Consider the following 9678-nt stretch of genomic DNA (forward strand, 5'->3'; position numbering starts at 1 on the left):
CATAAAAAATAAATGCTAAAGAAATTATATGGATATACGAAAATGTATGTACATATAAACAGTGGATGTAATAAACATATTCACTGTATACATATATTTTTGTATATCAATATAATTTTTTAGCATTTATTTTTTATTATAATTTTCGAAAAACATTTTAAATGTCATATTATGTATGTATAGTACAGATATCCAATGAAGTTATTTCTAATACATACATATATAATATATTCTATACAATTAAAAACCGTTGTTTCAACCGTTGTTGTGTTTTGAAGTTTTAAAATAAAAAGAACTCAATTTTAAAATAAAAACAAAAAGCAATTTTGATAAATGTGCACTAAATAAAAAAAAACAAAAATGATAAATGCAAATAATATATATAGTAGCAGAACAATCAAATTAATAGTATTTAAAACCTTAAAATTTTACTTTTAATTTGTAATAAATGTAAAACAAATAATTATATATATATAACGGCAAGTTATACATATAATTATCTTAATCTTGAATAAGGTCTTTCTCAGAAACGGAGCCTGTTTCACAAACGGAGCCTGTTTCACAAACGGAATCTGTTTGACACACAGTGTTTTCCGTTTTCTTTTTTGATTGAAACTTGTTACTGCGTTCTTTACTTCTAACTAGCCAATTTTTTATTACTTCTATGATATCCGATTCTGTTGCAGATTTTGTCTTGGAGTTCAGTCGAACAACACCTAAAATCATTTAGTAAATATAAAAGTTACGCACGCATATGAGCATTACATAACGTAACTGTGCAACATAACCGGTGTGAACAGATCTGCGAACTTTAATGCGTAACATCATCATATAATACATATATATTACAGATATTAAATAAAAAAATTGTGAATAAAAAAATGAAAGCGACAAAGTAATGTAACAAAATTAAATTCAAATTCAAATTTTTCTATTTAAATATTATTTGATTACGCAACACAGTTATGTTACGATGAAGCTTGAGTCAAGCGTATATGTATATGCTTAAAATGGTTTTGATGTAGAGTATATAAAATAATATATTTTACCAATGATCACTTGGACGAACTTTAGCGATTTAAAAGCTTTTTTTTGCCGAGCTCCCTCCCAGGAATATAGCATTCCAACTTCATTTGAAATTGCTCTCGACATAATGGCTTTGATTACATGGGGAAGATCTGTGCCTCCAATTAAACGCAGTTAATGACTCTAAAATATAAAGTTCACAAAATAAAAAAGTTCTTTATTAGAAAATAATTTTCATCATGTAAAATATAATCTAAATAATATATAATAATATAATTAAGTACACACCAGTGCATGTATGTTATCAGCTGAACTCGATAACTATTCTTTCATCGACATTAATTCCTGCTCTGTAACGACTAGAAACGATTGTATTAAAGTATTAACAGCCGTATTAGTGTCATCATTTAGTTCTGGCTCATCAGCATATCAGGCTTTTTTTACAAGTATATTCACGTTATCCATAGGGTCATTTAATTTAAGATTAATCAGATGAACTTCTTTAAGCAGTTGTTTTCTGAATTCTGAAAATTCTGAAAGTTAAGTTATATTGGATATTAAAATATTATACAAAAAGGAATATTTAAAAAATACAAAACATATAAAGAATAAAAATAATTATTTACCAGCATTTACGTGAACGCTATCTGTAGTTCGCTTGAAGTTATCTTAAAATAACAAGAAAATATTATCAATTTAATTAATAATGCTTATTTAACAGAATTGTTGTATAACAACAAACTTATTATATTAAGGCCGATAATACGTTGGTGAATTCAATGCAGAACAGAAAAAATTTCAACATATGTATTCCTATGATAGTATGCTACAGCGGACTACGCTGGGCCTGTCGTAGCTTATCTACCATAGGAATATATGTATATGTTGACGACTTTTCCGCTCCGCATTGAATGTACCCATGTGCTACCGGCTTTAAAGTGGAATAAATTAATATAGAATTTATTTATTAACATTATTATTTAGATTAATTTATATTAATACTATTATATTATTTAAGTAATTGTTTGGGAAAAAATTAAATTTCCATGATCCCCGCGCGCCTTCGATATACGCTACTGAGAGCTCTCTGTAATTGTGTACATCGACAGTTTGTTATTGCGTCCACAAGGGCGACACGCCGAATTAGGAGAGAGTTTCCGCGTCTTTAAAAAGGAGCGATGCGGCACGGAGGGCGAGTCTGGTACGACGAGCCGTCCGGTAAACCCGAGAAGAACATTTGTGATCCGAAGAATAAAAATTACGTATTCTTACTTAGAATAAAGAGACTAGTTCCTGCTATCTATCTTTGCCTATCGACGCAGTCCACAAGAGAGAACTAGGCGATAGCTCCGATAAAACCCAAAGGAGAAAATATACAAAACAGTAATACTATTATTTATTATTGAAAAAATCAATATTGTTTTAAAATATTAATTTTTTAAATGTATATTATAATTGTTATCTAAAACCAAAATATTTAAATATAAATATAAAGTGGAATAAATTAATATAGAATTTATTTATTAACACTATTATTTAGATCAATTTATATTAATACTATTATTTAATTAATACTATTATTTATTATTGAAAAAATCAATATTGTTTTAAAATATTAATTTTTTAAATGTATATTATAATTGTGATCTAAATATATTTATATTTAAATATTTTGGTTTTAGATAACAATTATAATATACATTTAAAAAATTAATATTTTAAAACAATATTGATTTTTTCAATAATAAATAATAGTATTAATTAAATAATAGTATTAATATAAATTAATCTAAATAATAGTGTTAATAAATAAATTCTATATTAATTTATTCCACTTTAAAGCCGGTAGCAGTATTTAAATATATAAATTGCTAAGCCGTATTTTCTTCAGTATATTGATCTGATTAATAATGTAATAATAAATATTTTACATAAAGGTTCAAGTTTTAAAAATACTTACCATTAGTAATATTTTGACTTTCCATTGGAGAGCGATCATTATCTGTTAAATATAAGGAAAATTAGTTTTTGAAAATAAAATGAATTCTTACTAGAAAAGTATTTATCTTATACCGTGTCTCTTGCCAGAAAGTGGTAATGTAGGGTATGTGTTGCTATCTTCATCAGATATCGATTCATAAGATTTATCAGTATCTGAGTAATCCTTATGTCCTTTACTTTTGCCTTGTCCCCGCTTATGTATTTTATTATTCTTTTTCGTTAAAATCTCCGTATGTGATGATAGATCATCTGTACGTTGGGCTTTAATTGCCTTTCTTTTAGCAAGTTTTAAATCACCTAAATAAACATTACTTATTATATATCCAATAACAAAGAATATAACTACCATATTGTTGTACATTATAGAATTGCATATTAAATAAATGTGTGGGACAAAATAACAATGTAATTATTATAAGTTTATGATAATTACAAATAAAAGAAGATATTCCATGATTAATAACAGTGTGTGTGTGTGTATAATTCTTTATACATATATTAATAAATTAATAATTTTTTTATAAAAATGTTATACAATTTTATATAATATAAACAATAACATATTTACCATATGTGCCTAAAATAATTGCTCCGTATTTCATCCAGTTTGAATCAGGACTATATTCATTTTTTATAGCTGCTTTAATAGCTGTAGTATCATAATTTTGTGGTGGCCAATAGCATGCAGATTCTTTTAACAAAAACCATTTTTTCGGTATTGCCTCAACAGTGTCATCCTCTTTGAATCGAACGACAAGCCAAGTCATCTATATACACATATTAATCAATTCTTAAAAATTCCTAAAACTCAAATTCAATTATTAAAAACTTCTCTAGTAGACAATGAAATAAACAAATAGAGATATGTCATTTGAGAAAAACTATGATTTAGCAAATAGATCAAGATCACTTAAAGAATAAAATAAATATCATAACTGACTCTTCTTTGAAAAAACTTTATGTTCGCACCCTTTGTCGCACACGATAATTTAGACACACCGTATCGGTGTTGGCCTTGATAGTCGACGGAGGAGTTATCGCTTCTCAGCGACAGGGAAAGACGGTGATAACTCGAAGGACCAAGAATAGAAAAAGGAGAGCGTAGGTCGATTGGTACTCGACGCTTTCGCGCCGATAAGGAGGAGTGAAGTCAGTGGCTTGCAAGGCCGAGAATGAAGTTAATAGTTCTTTGTTGATTAACACACTCGGTTTAATTTTAAACAATAAACTTTGTACTCAATAGATAAACAGATATAATCGAAGACCCGGAGCAAGATCAAGAGTATAATCGGGATTGAGTTGCTCGAACGCACTCGCCTGCGACCTCACTGTTCGAGCTTCGCCGATTGTCTGAAAATATTGAAAATTCGCTCGGTGGCGCGAGGCCCGATCACACTCCGATCAGGCCCGTTCGTAGTACGGAGCAGGTGACTCGCACGAGTGTCAACCGTGATCGCGACGTGGTCGTGCTTACTATTATTTGCTCGTACGTATACAGGATTTAACTTGTGCCTATATTAGGAAGAAACAAAACAAAACCTTTTTTTTTTTTTTTTTTTTTCAACAAAATCGTCGAACATGTCGATACGGTTTGCTCGTGCGCAAACAGAAATCTTTTTTGTTACTTTTATTCTCAACATGCTAATTTTTTATTTTAAAATTTTTATGGGCTACAGATATTCAGATTTAATTACTTGATAACCTGATAGTAATCAATTTTGGATCTCAATCTAAACTGAACTTTTATCTATCAACGAATAAATATATCTCAACGAATAAAATTCAGTGAAAAAAAATTAGTTATAAAATTTACACAATTTAACAAGAGGGTTTTTTAAAATATAATTATTGAAAGACTAGAGAAAAGAAATATTTTTTTAAACAAATAAAATACATATGTAATAAAGAAATTAATAAAAAAATAAAAAATTCAATGCAAAACTGATCAATTAATTATTATATTATAATAAATCTGAATTAAGTATATTTTGAGACTTTATACTAATTAAATAAGAAAAATAACTTATAAAATTAAATATAAATTTAACATATATAAGATAGGCAATAAGAGCCAAATCGCGGATGACAGTGCGTTATTCTAAACGAAACTAAATTTTTTCGTTAGAATTAAAATACCTGTGCACAAGGCACCAAATTTTTACTTGGACACGGCCAAGATTTTAAATATGAAATAATCTCATATTTTGAGATTTAATTTCAATACCCCTTTAACCCCCCTACGGAAAATAAATAAATGAATGCAAGAGAAAAATATAGATCCGAAAATCGCTGAATCGGGAATCGAACCCGAGACCTTTCGCTTGCCGGGCGACTGCTCTTCCAGCTGAGCTATTCAGATCCTTTCGATTCTATACTTTTCTCTGTTATATATATTAATGTTGGTAAACAAACGCATTTTTTAAGCCAGCGTGTATCAAATATAAGAGTTTTAACAAGGCTCTGTAATATATAAATATAAATTTAACGTATAAGACGGGCAACAAGAGCCAAATCGCGGTTGACTATGCGTTATCCTAACGAAACTAAATAATTTTTCGTTAGAATTAAAATACCGGTGCACAAGGCACCAAATTTTTACTTGGACACGGCCAAGATTTTAAATATGAAATAATCTCATATTTTGAGATTTAATTTCAATACCCCATTAACCCCCCTACGGAAAATAAATAAATGAATGCAAGAGAAAAATATAGATCCGAAAATCGCTGAATCGGGAATCGAACCCGAGACCTTTCGCTTGCCGGGCGACTGCTCTTCCAGCTGAGCTATTCAGATCCTTTCGATTCTATACTTTTCTCTGTTATATATATTAATGTTGGTAAACAAACGCATTTTTTAAGCCAGCGTGTATCAAATATAAGAGTTTTAACAAGGCTCTGTAATATATAAATATAAATCTATATTTTTCTCTTGCATTCATTTATTTATTTTCCGTAGGGGGGTTAAAGGGGTATTGAAATTAAATCTCAAAATATGAGATTATTTCATATTTAAAATCTTGGCCGTGTCCAAGTAAAAATTTGGTGCCTTGTGCACCGGTATTTTAATTCTAACGAAAAATTATTTAGTTTCGTTAGGATAACGCATTGTCATCCGCGATTTGGCTCTTGTTGCCCGTCTTATACGTTAAATTTATATTTATATATTACAGAGCCTTGTTAAAACTCTTATATTTGATACACGCTGGCTTAAAAAATGCGTTTGTTTACCAACATTAATATATATAACAGAGAAAAGTATAGAATCGAAAGGATCTGAATAGCTCAGCTGGAAGAGCAGTCGCCCGGCAAGCGAAAGGTCTCGGGTTCGATTCCCGATTCAGCGATTTTCGGATCTATATTTTTCTCTTGCATTCATTTATTTATTTTCCGTAGGGGGGTTAAAGGGGTATTGAAATTAAATCTCAAAATATGAGATTATTTCATATTTAAAATCTTGGCCGTGTCCAAGTAAAAATTTGGTGCCTTGTGCACCGGTATTTTAATTCTAACGAAAAATTATTTAGTTTCGTTAGGATAACGCATTGTCATCCGCGATTTGGCTCTTGTTGCCCGTCTTATACGTTAAATTTATATTTATATATTACAGAGCCTTGTTAAAACTCTTATATTTGATACACGCTGGCTTAAAAAATGCGTTTGTTTACCAACATTAATATATATAACAGAGAAAAGTATAGAATCGAAAGGATCTGAATAGCTCAGCTGGAAGAGCAGTCGCCCGGCAAGCGAAAGGTCTCGGGTTCGATTCCCGATTCAGCGATTTTCGGATCTATATTTTTCTCTTGCATTCATTTATTTATTTTCCGTAGGGGGGTTAAAGGGGTATTGAAATTAAATCTCAAAATATGAGATTATTTCATATTTAAAACCTTGGCCGTGTCCAAGTAAAAATTTGGTGCCTTGTGCACCGGTATTTTAATTCTAACGAAAAATTATTTAGTTTCGTTAGGATAACGCATTGTCATCCGCGATTTGGCTCTTGTTGCCCGTCTTATACGTTAAATTTATATTTATATATTACAGAGCCTTGTTAAAACTCTTATATTTGATACACGCTGGCTTAAAAAATGCGTTTGTTTACCAACATTAATATATATAACAGAGAAAAGTATAGAATCGAAAGGATCTGAATAGCTCAGCTGGAAGAGCAGTCGCCCGGCAAGCGAAAGGTCTCGGGTTCGATTCCCGATTCAGCGATTTTCGGATCTATATTTTTCTCTTGCATCCATTTATTTATTTTCCGTAGGGGGGTTAAAGGGGTATTGAAATTAAATCTCAAAATATGAGATTATTTCATATTTTTAAAATCTTGGCCGTGTCCAAGTAAAAAATTTGGTGCCTTGTGCACAGGTATTTAATTCTAACGAAAAAATTTGGTTTCGTTTAGAATAACGCATTGTCATCCGCGATTTGGCTCTTGTTGCCCGTCTTATACGTTAAATTTATATTTATATATTACAGAGCCTTGTTAAAACTCTTATATTATAAAATTAACTTTTCGTTAGCTTGTATGTTATTTTTCTTTTCTAGCTAGTATAAAGTTTCCAAATATTTAAATTAAAAATTATCAAATATTTTATGTTTAACTAACTATTGAAAAATGTGATTGATTATTATTTATTATAAAATTATTTAAGACAATTATAAATGCAGTAGAGGATATGCAATATATTGATCATTATATGGTAAAACTAGTAATTTTCTTATGATCTTATCAAATCTCCACATTTGAAATATAGTATTATATTTTATAATAACTTTAATATCAAATAATGAAGAAAAACATGGTTTTGAATAAAAATCTTTGTGAGGAATATACTTGATACCTAATAAAAATATTTCATTTTGATATGATGCAAAATTTAGTATTTCAACGATAGTTGAATCGGTCAATTCGACAAATCGATCAGCTACTTTTAAAATATTTAAGCAATAATTAATCGTTTTAAGTTTCCTGTACTGCGGAGAAGTGCAATTATTTATTAATGGACCATTAAAATGTTCCTGCAATAATGTTATGGAATTATCATTTACAAATTGTATTGGTTGCAAAAAATTATTATCCTCACTAACTCTACACACAACTTGTTGTAGCTGCTGCGAATGTCTACGGATATACTTTTTCAACTTTTGCATATGATTTTCAAATGCAAAAGCACTGAATTCATCAAGTGAACCAAATAAACGTACACAATCACTTAAATGCAATAGACTACCCAGTAAACACTCAGGGATCATTTACGTAATAATTACATAATGTTTTATATGTATATATTACAGATCATCATAACGAAACTGTGACGTATCGTTTATGTCAATAACGTAATGAATCTATAATTGTTACATAGAATTGTTATATAATTTTAACGTTACTTTGTTATGTAACATTTATGAAATTTGGTGAATGTAAATATGCATTCTCTAAAAGTTTCGTAAATGCTACGTAATTTTGATGACATAATTGTAACGTTATGTTAAATACGTAACATTTAAGTTTTGTTGTGAATGTAAATGTGCATACTCTAAAATTTTCGTAAATGCTACGTAATTTTAATGACATAATTGTAATGTTATATTAAATACGTAATATTTATGTATTTTGATAAATGTAAATGCACATACTCTAAAATTTTTGTATATACTACGTAATTTTAATGACATAATTGTAACGTTATGTTAAATACATAACATTTATGTATTTTGGTGAATGTAAATGTGTATACTCTAAAAACTTTATAAATACGACATAACTCTAATTACGTAATTGTAACGTTATGCTAAATACGTAATTCATGTATTTTGGTGAATGTAAATGTATATCTCTAAAAATTTTATAAATGCTATACAACTGTAACGACATAATTGTAACATTAGTTTAAATATGTAACATTGACATTTTTTTATCGACATTAATGTATATATTCAGTAAAAACTTTATAACCGTTATACATAACGAAATTTGCGATATCACATTAAATATAAAAATGTATGTAACTTTGTTGACATCTTTGAGCGTTCTGAAAAAAGGGCATGCATATATCAATGAAAAAAGTATCTGGCAATACATCTTTGAATATTTTCTTAATATATGTATAATTACTTTCAATATTATTTATTAACGTCATTAAATACTTTGTGAAAAAATGGAATTTAATATAATTATTATATATATGTGTATATACATAATCAAATATTTCGAGTTCATTTTTTTATAAAGTACTTAATAATGTTAATATAAAATTATAAATGTCGGAAGTAATTAATACACATCAAGAAAATGTTCAAAAATGTATTCTATATAGATACGTTTTTTCAATGATATTTTATTTCGAACGCTCAGACATCAACAAAGTTACATATTTATTTTTATATTTAATGTGATATCATAATTTTGTTATTATATTGCAACAATTACACGGTTTTTACAGATATGTATACGCATTGGTGTCAACAAAATAATGTTATTACTTATTTAAAATAACGTTACAATTATGTCATTAGAGTTACGTATAGTATTTATTAAGTTTTTAGAAGATACACATTTACATTCACCAATATATATACGTAAACATGACGAATTTAACATAACGTTGCAATTATATCATTAAATTACGTAGTATTTTCGAAA

General features: G+C 28.5%; 1 pseudogene; it reads right to left on the reverse strand.

The window, feature by feature from the left end:
* Nucleotides 1-477: 477 nt before the first annotated feature.
* LOC114929463 (uncharacterized) lies at nucleotides 478-4488 on the reverse strand (annotated as a pseudogene).
* Nucleotides 4489-9678: the final 5190 nt, after the last annotated feature.

The sequence above is a fragment of the Nylanderia fulva genome, unplaced genomic scaffold, assembly GCF_048542155.1.
Source record: "Nylanderia fulva isolate GAGA-0341 unplaced genomic scaffold, ASM4854215v1 Scaffold445, whole genome shotgun sequence".
Taxonomy (NCBI): Eukaryota; Metazoa; Arthropoda; class Insecta; order Hymenoptera; family Formicidae; genus Nylanderia; species Nylanderia fulva.